Source organism: Mustela erminea, chromosome 4, assembly GCF_009829155.1.
Source record: "Mustela erminea isolate mMusErm1 chromosome 4, mMusErm1.Pri, whole genome shotgun sequence".
NCBI classification, from domain to species: Eukaryota; Metazoa; Chordata; class Mammalia; order Carnivora; family Mustelidae; genus Mustela; species Mustela erminea.
The window spans coordinates 135,528,784-135,544,256 of NC_045617.1; positions in this window are offsets into that span (position 1 = coordinate 135,528,784).

The following is a 15,473-nucleotide window of genomic DNA, read 5'->3' on the forward strand; positions in this document are numbered from 1 at the left end:
TCTGCAAGCAAAACGGAAGTAAACAGGTTTTTTTTTTTTTTTCCCTGTACATGGACATATTAATTACTGAACTGAAATAATTTTTTCTCAGTACCTATACCAATTATAAAATTATTATATTTCTCCTTTATAAGTCTTAAAAAGTTCTTGAGCAAAACATAAATCTTGAGATTAAAAAAGCATTTTCTGACGCACCTGGGCGGCTCAGTGGGTTAAGCCTCTGCCTTCAGCTCTGGTTGTGATCTCGGGGTCCTGGGATGGAGCCCCACATCGGACTCTCTTCTCGCCGGGGAGCCTGCTTCCTCCTCTCTCTCTCTGCCTGCCTCTCTGCCTACTTGTGATCTCTGTCTGTCAAATAAATAAATAAAATCTTCAAAAAAAAAAAAACCCTCATATTCTATGTTGCTTCTATTATCTTTGACACTTAAAGTAATATTTTTATAATGTTTTTCTAACGGGTAAGCTATCCTTGGGTATTTTGCTATTTACTGAGCATTGAGAAAAAATGTCAAATTCAGACTTAGTGCCGCGGGTGCAGAACAAGAGCAGTGGGAAAAGGTCCGGGTGGTAGGCTGAGCTCCGTGAGGGAGTGTGGGTCCTACCTAGTGAGACTCGTGGAGGCAGAAGAGCTCAGACTTCCTGGATAGGCACCTGGGCCGTCCATGTGCTGAAATGGAGCCCGTGTCAATTAGTGAAATAGTACTAAACGTTTTGGGGTACAAGGAGAAAGGAAAACAGGACCTGCCACTGATCTTTAAGAAGTAGAATTTGGGTTCACCTCCAGCTTGTAATGGAGTCTTACCAGAAGAATTTTGACAGAAGAATCGTTTCCGTTCCGTTGTTCTTGTTGACTGCCATTGATTTCCCATTATTTGTTGTTATCTGACATCTTTCTTTAGGCCAGTTTTACAAATATCCTTCAGGCTCAGAGACTTCTGGGGACTGATTTGCAATATGGAATCACCATCGGGTGGTTTTCTTGCAGAGCAAGAGTTGTACCACTAGATGGCGCAATGGCTCCATTTTATTTTTCCCTGCTTTCGTCTGGGCCGTTCCCTACGAACAGAGCCTGTACTTTTGGACTCAATTCTGTAAGATACATCTAATGTTCATTTTTTTTTCCGACAAAAATACACATGAGGAAAGTAAAGTTGAGAAAAATCAAGAGCTATGCATTATCACTAACAAATTTAACTTTCCAAAGAACATTAAGATCAGGTTCAGGGGTTATTTGCAAATCAGAAAAATCACATTAACTGTATGACTTTGGTAAGTCATTAACCTGGACCTGGATTTACGTATTTTTCTCAAATTTGTTACTCTAACCCCTAACACATATTTTTTTTTCATTGAAAAGTTAATGCTTTAGTAATATTTAGTTATTTAGTTGGTCAACTTGTTGGATCAAAGGGGATACCCCAGCATAACGCCTTGTCGTAGCATGAGACTTGGTTGTACATTTCTGCTCTGCCATTTAGTGTGTGGACTTGGCCAAGTTATTTTCCTTCTGTGACCTTCAGTTTTCTCCTCAGTAAACAGGGACGCTATCTCCTGTTGCATGTAATGGGTATTCAGCAAATACTCCATCCCGTTCGTCCTCTCGTGTAATGTGGGCACTGGAAGGGTGATGCCCTTCTAGACTTTGCCCTCAGTTGTGGTAGTTAAGTTCATGTACCTCCATTTCCAAGTCAGAGCCGGATCCTGTTTCCACACAGCACACAGTGTATTTTTAGAGAGAGGATTCGTTCCAGGTTCAAACTGTCCCACTGAACCGTGTGCTGCTCTGGCAACAGTCCGCTGAGGGAATTTCTCAGAGACATACCTCAGTAGACAGGAGCCTGGTTAGAAAAAAAGAATGGATAAACTTGCTCAGCAGGCAAATTCCTTGCGTTCTGCCAACCAAATACGTACAAGATGAGGAAGCCACAGCAGCCAACATCGATTCAATTCCCCGATGACGGTCGTGACTCGCCTGTCAGCTGTACACAAAGTCATCCGTCACCTCAGATCCTGCTTCAAGTGGGCTTCTCGGCTTTGTTTATTGTTCTGCAGAGACAGGGAATTGTTGGGCGTCTCAACTCCCGAGTTTCTGACCTTAAAAGCACAGGCGGAGACAAACATGCCTGTGCACTCAGGGTCTTAAAGAAATCGAGACCCAACTTGAGCAGCCAGAGAAGGTACCCAACTGATCTTCACAAAGTGACATCACCCCCGTTCCCTCTGCATTGTTTCGGGGGGAGCTGGTGTTGGTGGGTGAGCCCAGCTTGTGATACAAGACACTGGTGTTCTCTTCGGTGTGGAAATCAGGAGGAGGGATGGAGATGCGTGGGAGATGTAGGGCTGAAGGAACAGCAGGTTTGAGAGACTTAGGACTTCTGGAAGCCCCATGGTATGGACTGATGGGGAAGGGGTCAGATCTGGGTCTTCTCCCTGGTTCTGACCTCGTGTGCCCATGAGACCTCACGTTAGAGTAACCTCTCTGTGCCAGTTTCTTCTGGAAAACAGATTGGCTCTTTCTGTCTTCTCTTAAATGTGGGTTGAAACGTTCCATGGGACATCAGTACAGATCCGTCATTCAAGGATCTTACTGGACCCAGACTGGTTTGGCATCCTGGACCAGACATTGGCCACATCTGTTACAGTTCTAAGCTTTGGCCCACCTTGTGATTTTTCTTTTCTTTTCTTTTCTTTTTTTAAAAAGATTTTATTTATTTATTTGAGAGAGAATGAGTGAGAGAGAGCACGAGAGAGGAAAAGGTCAGAAGGAGAAGCAGACTCCCCAAGGAGCTGGAGCCCGATGCGGGACTCGATCCCGGAACTCCAGGATCACAACCCGAGCCCAAGGCAGTCACTCAACCACCTGAGCCACCCAGGCGCCCCATCTTTTGATTTCTTATCTGAAGCTTGTTTAGCTTGGAGACTTTTTGCAAGGTGAAGGAGAAGGGATGAAATTTTCAAAACTAAGGTACAACTTTTTTTTTTTTTAAACAAGTATTTGGAGGAAATGTGTAAAACCTGTGTGGGTAATCCTTGCAATAATGTTTTACTCCCAAACCATTTTTCACATCTATAATCTCATTTTATTCTCACAATTCGTTCTTATTGGAAGAAAAGAGAAAATGCCTTTTCTTTTTTCTTTTTTTCTCTCTTTCTTTCTTTCTTTTTTTAAATCAAAGCCATTTACCTGGTTAAATACAGGTTATTATGATCAGATGCTAATAAGAAGAACAGACCGGAAAGGGCCACAGCAACCTAGTTGCCTGGACTCAGGTAACCCTCAGATGCCTGAAGAGATCCCCTTGGAAACTGATTATTTCCTGCATAACCCACGACTAGATCATTCTTCCACAATGCTTTGGCCTAAGACATTTTCAGAAAGGATGCAGAAGGCCCAGATGGGTCCTACTGAGAATTTATTAAAGAATCAACCTATTTTCTTCCAACAGAAATATCTTCCTGGGGCACCTGGGTGGCTCAGTCAGTTAAGCATCTGGCTTCGGCTCAGGTCGTGATCCCAAGGTCCTGGGATTGAGCCCCACATGGGGCACTCTGCTTGGCAGAAAGCCTGCTTCTCCCGCTCTTCCTTTGCTCTTTCCCACCACTTGTGCTCACTGTTTCTCTCTCTGTCTCTGGAATAAATAAGAAAATATTAAATAAAAAAGAAAGAAAGAACTTCCTTGTGATGAACATTTTTAGTCCTATGACTTCCGTGCCCAGTGTTGATAGAATGCTCATATCGACAGAAGAGCCACTATATTTAATTAAGGTTTTCCCACAAGTTAGCTTCACTAAGCAAACAATTCCTTTCATAAATAAAACAGCATGGTTGTCAGAGACTCTTGTTTTCACCTTAACTGGCTGAATGCACACTACAAATTATCTGGACAGGAAAACTTGCCGAGTCAAAGCAAAACATTAAGTCTTCCTAGACATTTTTGCGTCCAAAAGAGACCAAAGAAAAAACTGTAATTTGGGTATCCCGGAGAGGGGAAGCAATGTGTTCGGGCTATCTGTAAATTAGGGTCTTTGGTATTTCCGTAGCAGACTCGTTGACTACAATAGGCAGAGTGGACAGCACGAGTCAGGACTAAGTGAAAACACATCCGCGCTTGACATCAGCAATCTGTTCGTGGTATTTGAGACTGTATTGAGAAAATTATTGAAAGCTGGAACCAAAACCTAGATTACAGCCGTGTCCGTGAATAAAGATCAGCTCAACATTATGTCACCCCACCTTCACAATGGAGGAAACAAGAGGCAGAGATAATAAAACGGCGGGTAACCCCCAAAGAATTTTTGCCTGACATTGAAATCCACACTGCTTTATCAACATCACTTTGTATCTTAAAGCATTTCTTTCTCAAATGTATATAAACTTGGTCTTCACTCACCATCTCTGGAAGGGGGCAGAGGTAGTTAAGCGTTGAAAGATTTCGAAGGATTTTGTTACATGCAGAATACAGAATTAAGACGGATTGAGCAGATAAGATTCTTTTTTTTTTTTTGGTCAAAACAACCCCAGAAGTTTACGAAAGAAGCCCTCGAAATAGATTCTGACACAAGGGCAAGGTTTCTTCCATAAACTAAAATGAGAACAATCAAGCTAAAAATAAGGACGAATTGTTTTATTTTTGGAAATATCCATTCAGTGTCTCTATTATTAGAAAATATCAGATGTCAACTGGAGAAATGTATCAAATCATTTGGTAGGGTTCCAGGTTTTTGAGGTGCACCTCTACTGTTCTGTAATTATCTTGGCTGTGATTAATCCAGGCTGGAATCATTTTATCTGAAGCTACCAATAACTCGGGCTCTTAATATAGTAAAAATTTGGTAAACCAGGCCCAATCTCTCTAAAATTTCCCAGTCCCACTGCTCTCTGAGCCATGAAGAAACACAGGTTTCACATAAATGTAAATAGGGTTTATTAAGGATATTCCAAAGTTCACTCTTGAGAAAAAGAATTCCGGGGACAATTAAGTGATAAAACTTGCCTTGCATCTTCCTAACTTAGACTGTCACAGTTCACCCAAGCCTCCTTAGGATTTTGAAAAACTTTGAGTTAAGAGCCCTGTTTGGCTTTGCTTCATTGCCATGAGCCCTCTGAAAAGTTGTCCATGGCAGTAAGACGATCTCATGGCTGATCTGGGGGTCTTTTGGAAATCATTTCCAAACACATTTTTATTTTTAATATTTTTTATTTTATTTTTGTGTGTGTGTGTTTTATTTTTTTATTTAATTTTTAAAATTTATTTTCAGCATAACAGTATTCATTGTTTTTTGCACCACACCCAGTGTTCCATGCAATCTGTGTCCTCTCTAACACCCACCACCTGGCTCCCCCAACCTCCCATCTCCCGCCCCTTCAAAACCCTCAGGTTGTTTTTCAGAGTCCATAGTCTCTCATGGTTCACCTCCCCTTCCAATTTCCCCCAACTCCCTTCTCCACTCTAAGTCCCCATGTCCTCCATGCTATTTGTTATGCTCCACAAGTAAGTGAAACCATATGATAATTGACTCTCTCTGCTTGACTTATTTCACTCAGCATAATCTCTTCCAGTCCCGTCCATGTTGCTACAAAAGTTGGGTATTCATCCTTTCTGATGGAGGCATAATACTACATAATATATAGACCACATCTTCCTTATCCATTCATCCGTTGAAGGGCATCTTGGTTCTTTCCAGTTTGGCGACCGTGGCCATTGCTGCTATAAACATTGGGGTACAGATGGCCCTTCTTTTCACTACATCTGTATCTTTGGGGTAAATACCCAGTAGTGCAATTGCAGGGTCATAGGGAAGCTCTATTTTTAATTTCTTGAGGAATCTCCACACTGTTCTCCAAAGTGGCTGCACCAACTTGCATTCCCACCAACAGTGTAAGAGGGTTCCCCTCTTCAGCACACACAAAACAGACAATCATATTAAAAAAATGGGCAGAAGACATGAACAGACACTTCTCCAATGAAGACATACAAATGGCTATCAGACACATGAAAAAATATTCATCATCACTAGCCATCAGGGAGATTCAAATTAAAACCACATTGAGATACCACCTTACTCCACTTAGAATGGCCAAAATTAGCAAGACAGGAAGCAACATGTGTTGGAGGGGATGTGGAGAAAGGGGAACCCTCCAAACGTATTTTTAAATTTCCACCTGGTGAGCCCATCTCAAAGATCCCTGGATCAATCATGCTAAACATGAAGTAGGGTTTTAATATCTAAGTTTTAACCCACATTTTTAATCCCAGCGGCCCGGGGCTGCTCCTCTCTGGCTTCCAGTATATGCCGACCTTCAGGCTTCTCACCCTTGGCTTGGCCCAGACCTCTGGCTGCAGGTGCCTTCCCATTAGGCCCTGCGAGGTCATGTTTGGCAGAGGTATGTCAGCACTGCTGTAACTAGCATACCCTTCTGGGGCTTCTTGGTCCCAGGCTGGCATTTGCCATCCGTGACCCAGGCTCAAGTTAGTCATGTTCACTGGGATTTTCATGTAGACTCAAAGGTTGCACCTGACACGTGTCAAGTGAGAGGTACAGGCTGGATGTCACGGCATTTCCAGGCGTGAGAAGGTCAGGGACAGCTTCCCAAGTGACATGGCATCAAGGCAGGACTCTGAAGGGTGTTTCTCCAGCCTCTGTCGAGGAGGAAAAGGATAGAGCTGGACAGTGCAGAGGGAAGGATAACAGAAACCCAGGCAGTGGGGTGGGATGTGCCAGGAGAGCGACAGACAGGAGAGGGGTAAGTGGGAGATGGCAGAAGGGGGCCAGGATGGTGCATAGACACCACATGGAAGAGCCCTCACCTGGGCTCATGAACTTGACTTTGATCCTAGAGGAAGAAGGAGCCATTGGAACTTCTGGAGAAAGAAATCATGCCTCCATCTGACATGACAGCGAAGGAGAGCGCTGGGGCCCGGGAGTTCCCTGGTCATTCCAGTGTCCCCTTCTCGCTGTTAGAGGAAAGAGCAAGGGCTTCCATCCAGAATCCTCCTCCTGATCTCACTTATGATTCTGAGAAACGTAATTGGCCTCACAAAAATTTCAGTTTCCCCATGTATGAAATGGTTGCAAAACTACCTCGGTGGGGACCCAGTTCTGGTGAGCGTCCGAGTTCCACCCTTGTCAAGTGGCTGTGCTGTTGGAAGAAGACGCGGCCGCCCACCGTTTGCATCCATGCGGATGGAACCGGCGGGGATTTTGTTGTGCGAATCAGTCAGAGAAAGGCCAGGACCATCCTGGGGTTCTGCTCAGATGTGGAATGTAGGAAATAGCACAGAGGACCACTGGGGAAGGGAGAGAAAGCTGAATGGGGAGAAATCAGAGCGGGAGACAAACCATGAGAGACTCTGGACTCTGGGAAACAAACTGGGGGTTGATGGAGGGGACGCGGGTGGGGGAATGGGGCCATTGGTGGTTGGGCATGAAAGAAGGCACGTGATGTGATGAGCCCCGGGTGTTAAACGCAACTGATGAATTACTGAACGCTGCACCTGAAACTAATGACATACTTACTATAGGTTGGCTAATTGAACTTAAATAATAATAATAATAAAAGACACGGCTGCAGACAGCTGCAAAAGCCATGCCCTTGGCCATCACTCTACTCTTCTGGATACAGAGACGTTGATCAGCATGCCAGGGGCTCAGCTGCGCACCCCGGTGACATCCCTGAGCCAGCATGGCCCAAAGTGCCCAGGACAGAGAGGATCCTGCCACCTCCATGCTTCCCCTTCTTGAGCCGCTGGGTTCGTCTGTTTGCCAGGAGCCTCCACCACTGCTTTCTTCAGCAGCATTAGCCCTAGCCTTAGCTGTCATCTGGAGAAAAGCAGCCACCTGGCCCGGCTCTGGGAGCAGGAGGGCTGAAACCCTATCTGCCCAGATAGCTCCCGTGCAAAGGAGATTGTTAGAGGAAGGTGAAACCCATTGACCCAAGCCTGGCTCTTTTCACACAAAGCTGGAAAATCCCAGTTCCCTCGTGGCTTTCCCCTTTCTTATTTCTGAAGTTCCTTAATTGGGGGAGGGAAGGCCAGATGGGAATTGTCTCGAAGAGCTCTTTCCTGGATGCTAGCCGGGGCCCAAGGTGTTGAAAATAAGCAAAAGTACATTGTCATCTATGGGATTTTATTTACACTGTAAGACACTTAGTACATTGTTATTATTAGCTAACATTTCATTTATGTCCCTTCTGTCCTTATCTTGTCTCTATATGTCGGGATTTTACAACATTGATTTGAACACCCCAGGCACCTGGGGGGCTCCGTCGGTGGAGCATCCAGCTCTTGGTTTTGGCTCAGATCATGATCTCAGGGTCGTGAGATCAAGCCCCACGTCTGGCTCCTGCTAAGTGGGGCATCTGCTTGAGATGCTCCCTCTCCCTCTGCCCCTCCCCCTGCCCACCCACACACCCTCTCTCTATCTAAAATAAATAGATAGATCATTTTAAAAAATTTATTTTAACCCCTCAACCCAGACTCTCTTTCTGGACTAAAGGCCTTATCTCATTCTCCCCTCACGTGGTAGCTTTTTAAATAATGTGTCCATTTGGTTCCTCGTCCCTGTCGTCGTGTTTTCCCCCTCCTCTAGGCTAGACACCCACCCTGGCCCTACTCCGGGGGACGCTGTGCCTGGACTCGTCTTCTGGGGAAGAACGTGGGTAGACTCTGAGTTATGGGGATAAAAATGCCAATGGAGAAGGAGGAAAGGTGACCGAGAAACAGAGAGAGAGACAGAGAGAGGGAAGGGAGGAGGGAGAGACAGAGAGAGAGAGACAGAAAGAGGGAGAGCTAGGGACAGAGAGAGGAGAGGGAAGGAGAGAGAGCGGAGATGGAGGGAAAAAGAGGAGGGGGCAGGGAGGGAGGAGAGAGAACTAGGGAACAGGAGAGCTGAAGAGAGATAGAGGGGAGGGGAGGAGCAGAGAGAGGGAGGAGTAGAGAGATTGTTGGAGGAGAAAGAGAGCACATAGCCTCCCGAAGTTCCCACAGGGTGGGAGAGGACGGAAGCCTTGACCTCCTAAGGCTTCTCTTGCAATGACCCGGAAGAAAGGGATAGAAGACTGTGTGTGGCTGTGGGAACGTACATGCCATTGCTACAGTATCGATATCACATGATCATGAAATCAGCACATATCCTCCCGGTGGATAACGGTGTGGGCTTGCTCTCTCTCTCTCTCTCTCTCTCTCTCGGTAAGAAGGAAGAGCGCCGGAGCCAAGGTTGGTCATGTGTTGAGTTCAGCACTTCTAGCTCTTGGCTCCTGCTGTGGCTGTTGGTTGTGCATTTTCTGGTCTCCTGGGGTCCTGGGGTCATTTTCATAAAGAACATTGCAAGTCTACATTTCCATTCTTGTATACCCCAGAAGCCCAAATCCTGCTAAAATGTTGAAGACTGTATTTTGCCTCTTCGACTTCCTTACAGATTAATTGCATTTAGAATGAAATATCAGATCTTACAAATCAAGCTGATGTCAGCAGGATGGTCAGAATATCTTCCCAGATTTATAAATAGGTATTTAGAGGTCTTCTATGAGGCAGTAACCAACCTAAACGTAGTTAGATCAATAAATAATTTATGGTGCAAATCATTTGTTTTTAGTAGAAATTGGTGGGAAGTTTCTCAGGAATGGTCTCTGCAGTGCACCACATGTTTTCCTTTTGTTTCATGACAAATAATAAACTGCCTAAAACTGCGCTAAGACTTTTGGGATACATTAGAGTCGTATTTTATGGACTGGAGATGAAATATATCTTATCAGTGTTCAGTTTCTTGAATTTGATAACTGCACTGTGGTTACAGAGGAGAACCTCTGTTCTCGGGCAAACATGGCTCTGCCCTGCAGAAGGGGACATCTCTCAAAAAGTTTAGGGGAAAAAATATGGGGAGGGTGAGTCTGGCTATGTGAACTTAGCAGGATTCTTGCCGAACTTGGACAATGCAAAGACAAACATAGAAGCCCACAGGTCAAAGACTAGTCTGGAAGAGTTTGGAAGAGGCTGGATTTGAGTTTGGTCAAAGAGAATGTGTATCAAATAGCCAGTGGTGGTTTATAGAGAGAATAATGTGAATTGAGTTAAATAGTCAGAATGAGTTACTACCGGCAATTAGATCCTTTCATTCTACATGCCCTTTGCTACTAAGACTGCCCTTGATCAAACACTGGTCAGGGTCATCTGGCCTTCTTTTCTACTAGGTCTTAAAATTGACCCCCTTCCTGTACTTGGCCTACCCCAGCCTAGACTTAGCAAAGAATCCCGCTAGGTCATCTAGCAAGAGTCCCCTATTTTGGACATGACCTCTGAGTAATATCCAACCACACCTCCCCTCCAACCCCTTACTCCTTGGGTGGAAACCCTCAGATGTTCTTACCAGGTTCAGAGGTGAGTCTGTTGTCCCTCCCCCAGGGCTCATGTTTCCAGAGATGCTAAGACTGGTCCCAGCTGGGGTAGAAGTGCTTAGGATCCAACACGGAAAGCGTGGGTGGTGTGAAGAGACAGCCATGCAATAGAAAAATGATGAGAGCAAAAGTAACAGGGCTAGGAGTCAGTTGCTGTGAGGATCTAGACTGAAGTGTGTGCTAAAGAATGGGTAAAACTTTGCCATGTAGAGAAACAGAGGAAGGAGTGCTCCAGGAGGAGAGCTTCGAATGGGGACCTTCCATGTCTTGGCTCAAACAACTGATCTACTGGTAGGGATTCCAGACCCAGTCTGGGGGTCCCCCTTAAATCACTCCATGGGGCACCCAGCCCTGCCCCCAGGAAAATGCTCATTTCAATGACCCACATGCTACAACGCCCTGCCTTGGTTATTATCAAGGGATTTATTAAAGAGGAACTTTGGCCCTTTGGTTTGAAATGTCAAAAAAGAAGCGTTTCTCTCTTTCTTTAAAAACACAATCTTTCTTTTGGTTCTTCTGAAAATGACTGAGAAGACCAAAAGGGGTGAAGCAGGGAAGGAAGAAGGAAAAGAGAAAGCTTGGCACCAGGGCCTGGAAAACTAGCCCCTACGTGTGGAAAATGTTTTCGCAGTTTCTCCTAGGCAGGACTCGAAGCAAAGAAATCATGCAGAAAAGCCCATGGAAAATTCAAGCAAAATATTTTTAGCTAGTTGACCTTTTTGTAAGAGTAGTATCTCCTTTAAAAGGAAAAATTATCAAAAGAATGTTATGGTACTAATACTTGGAAGGGAGGCAGGAGCAGGAATAAGCCAGAGGTAAAAATATCCAAGTTGGGGTATACATTTGTGGGCCCTGGGCACACAGTGCCTCATCTTTCTGGACTGGATGGTCTGGAGCTCTTTTCTCTTAAATCTGGTAGAACTACACCCTTTGCCTCTTGGAATGTGTCTCAGGGTCACTTCTCCCTTCTCAGAATGCTCCCTTACAGCTCCCTCTCTCCCCCTCTTCCTCTCCCACCACCATTTCCCTACTTCCTTCCCTCTGTCCCTATCCTTTTTCTTTACTATGCTCAGGAACAAGCAGCATCTTGGAGGTGGTGAAGCTTCTGGTTAGGAGCCTCGGCTAGAGAGTCTCGATGGTCTGAATTTGTGTCCAGACTCTGCTACTTACTATACGTGTGATCTTGGGCCACTTACTTAATTTCTCTGGGCTTCTGTTTCCTTATCTGTACGATGGGGAAGGGTCACAGTGGCCACCTCATGGGGTGGTTGGGATGGTTAATGGAGAGAAAAGTCCAAGGGAATTCTCAGGGGAGCTGGAGGAGCTCCTTAGAAACCTACTCACTGACTCTCTGCTCAAGGGAGGAGGCGTGTAAGATAAGCCACCTGCTGAGGATGCCCCATCCAGCCCTCCTGGGATTTTCATACCTTCCAGTGTCATTCCAGTACTCCCTGAGTTGATTCTATTGTACTTGGCTAGATTGCTTGGACAGAATAAACTCTGAGCTAATTCTACTCCATGTTCTGCAATAAAGCCAAATCCAAGTAAAATTATGATGCCGATAGGGCTTTGCTTCGGTATTGCTTTGTTTTTGTTCCTCTCTACCTCTTCTTTTCTCTAGGTTTCTCCTCTCTGCTTCTTGCCTGCTCCGCTAAAATCCCAAGTACCCAGAGATCCAGACAACGTCACTGCAACAGCCCGCCCAGTTCTGCCTTCTTCCTTGTTTTCCAGAATGGTCTGTCTTGGTGATGGCCTTCCCCCAATCTCATTTCCTGGGGCAGGAGATGCACAGGTGACCCATCCACAGGTGACCACAGGAATGACCTTCTCTCCTGTGCCTCTCTTGTCATTTTGATTTCCGAAGCACGTCTCTACTAATGAAAGAGTGACACATTTCCAGCCCACCCCTCATGGTACCCATCCTGTAGGGAATTCCCCGTTCTCCCTGGAGGTTAGGCTGACTCCAGCCAAGTCAGGGTCACGACTCTAAAGAGACCCACTGCCGGATAGAGGGAGCAGGCTGCAGGGCTGAAAGCTAGACAGGTTACACGGCAGAGGGCTGGGAGCATGGGTGGGTCATCCTGCAGGCAGAGATCTGGTTGTCCCTGGGTGTTCGCTTCGCTTGACTTTGCCGATTGTAATAATTGTTGGAATGGATACAGTCCTTTTCTTCTCTTGGAAAGTCTTGTCGAACTCACTTGGGTGGTTGGAAAGGAAAAGGAGTGAGCTTCCGGGACTTGCATGCTGTGATTTCAAGGACTCTGTGGGGTCTAGATCTTCTGTGATATTAACATTCTTTTCTCTTAACCAGATAGAGATTTTTAAACCTTTCTTTCCAAACCTGGCAAGACCCATGCCCCTCTTACCTGAACCCCACTCAGCCAAGGACCTTGGCTCATCCACTGGCCCCTCAGTTTCCCTCACCTGCCTGCTTTCTTTACTTGTCCATCCCTCTTGCCTCTCCCCTCTCTTCAGGACCCCTGTGTTCCTCTGCCTCTTGAAGGCTAATGCCCTAGTCCCTGACCTAGACTTAGAGCCCTCCTGCAAACCCCACTGACTTTGTTCTGTTATCTGTGTCTTCTCTTGTTTGTCTTGGAGTGCTCTCCTAACAGAGTATTATGGATACCTGCCCATCTTTGCAGTCTTCTTGAGTGGGAAAAACCCACGTCCCTTCCTCCTTTGAACTCCTGCACATCTTCCTCTCCCTGCTGGTGGCCAAGGTCTTAGACATGGCAATTCTGTTCAGAGCCACACTTGCTGGGAGCTCTCCTCCTCTCTCTGACTTCTGAGCCCGAAGCACTCCAGGTCACTGTCCCCCTCCCTGATGCACCAGTGCGTCGTCCCCTTCTTGAAACCTTCTCTTTCCCCACTTCAGTGGCACCTTCTTCATTGTGATTTTTTTTTCTAACCCTTGATATCATTCTGTTTTCTTTACTGTGTTCTCTTCTCCCTTCCTCCTCCTTCTCCCTCCTCTTCCTCAACGCACAGGTTCTGTCCTGACATATTTTCCATGTTTTCTATGGATACTCTTGTGTCCCTTTCGTTTTTCTTCTGACTTCATCTGTCAATGACATCTAAACGGGCACTTCCCTCTTTTCCAAACTCCAGATTTTCTTTCCCTCCCTTCCTCCCTCCCTCTCTCCACTCCCTTCCTCTCAGCGGTCCAGCAGGTAATTACTGGGCATCTTCTGTGGGCCGGGCCCTGTACCAGGACATTGACATAGCACTTACAATGATGCAGGGCAAGTGCTGTGATGTGGGCGGGGGTGGGGGGCTGGGTGGGTACAGGACATTTTGGGAGAACCCAGTAGGGACCCCCATTAGTGATGGGACCATGAGGAAAGGCTTTCCCTGAGGAAGCAGCGTTGAGGAGGAGCAATGGGACATGTTAGAGACCTGAAGGGTGGGAATAGTGTGTGGGGGAGTGTCTACAGGACCAACCAGCAGAGCTCAGGCATTTCTACTGGCTCTGTTCCTGCACTCACAACTCCACCTGATGAGGCGTCCCCTGGTGACAGATTCTTAAGCCTGGACAGGTTTCAAACTTCTTATCCCTTCCCAACCCTTCCATGCTGGTTTCAGGAAAAGTCGCATCAGCGTCTTTTCCCCAACTCTCCCGAATGTCATATCCGATGGCTCTTGTTGGCTCACCCTTCATGTTGGTCCCACCTTTGCAACATCTGTCTCATCCTTCCCCGTGTTTTCACGCCCATAAAAATGTTGTTTTCTTTTTCTTTTCTTTTTAAGATTTTATTTATTTATTTATTTGAGAGGGACAGAGAGAGAGAGAGAGCATAAATGGGGGGGGTGCTGGAGGTGGGAAGAAGATGGACAAGTAAACTGTGCTGAGAGCAGAGCCTGACACGGGGCTCAATCCCATGACTCCTAGATCATGACCTGACCTGAAATCAAGAGTTGGACGCTCAACTGATGGAGCCACCCAGGTGCCCCCCAGATTCCCTGTTCTTCTAGCTCTTCCTTTTTCTCTGAACCCTCCAGTCTCTTCCTCATTTGATGAACCATGTACTTCTGTTTACAGATATTTCCCAAAATACATTGTTCATCATATCACCTTCTTCCTCAAAAACTGTCAAAGCACTGTAAAATAACTTATCTGACTTTGATGTCATGCATTTTTACCACTGGACTCAAACAAATATTTCAACTTTTTCCCTCACTGTTCATTTCCAGTGAATGGTCCAGGCAATGCCATGTGACCGTTGTGACGGGATCAGGCATGCACTCTGCTCTCCCCACTCCAGGATTCCCACAGACAATCCCCCCACCTGTGATACCCTTCTTTTCCATGGTCTTTTTTTTTTTTAATTGTGGCAAAAGACACATATCATGAAACTTATTATTTTAAGCATTTTCAAATGTACAGCTCAGTGGAATGAAGTACATTCACACTGTTGCACAACTGTCACCACCATCCACTCCCAGAATTCTTTTTATCTTCTATAACTAGAACTCCACAGCCCTGGGGCACCTGGGTTGCTCAGTCATTAAGTATCTGCTTTCAGCTCAGGTCATGATCCCAGAGTCCTGGGATCCAGTCCCCCATCGGGGTCTCTGCTCCATGGGAAGCCTGCTTCTCCCTCTCCCACTCCCTCTGCTGTGTTCCCTCTCTTGCTGTGTCTCTTTCTGTCTAATAAATAAAATATTAAAAAAAACAGAAACAAAAACAAACAAACAAACAAACAAACTCCACAGCCCTTCAACACTTGCTCTGCATTCCCCCCTCTCCCAGCCCCTGGCAACCACCCTTCTCTCTGATTCTATGAATTTATCTGCTCTAGGGACCTCACATAAGTGGAATCATACTAAATTTGTCCTTTTGTGACTGGTTTATTTCACTCAGCATAATGCTGTCAAGGTTCATCCATGTTGTTGTGTGTGTCAGAGTTTCCCTCTTTTTTAGGGTGGAGTGATAGTCCATTGTGTGTGTAGACCATGTTTTGTTTATCCATTCTTTCACTGATAGATGCTTGGGTTGTTTCCAACTTTTGGCTGTTGTGTCTAATGCTGCTGTGAACATGGGTGTGCAAATGTCTGTTCTAGTCCTTGTTCCAATTCTTTT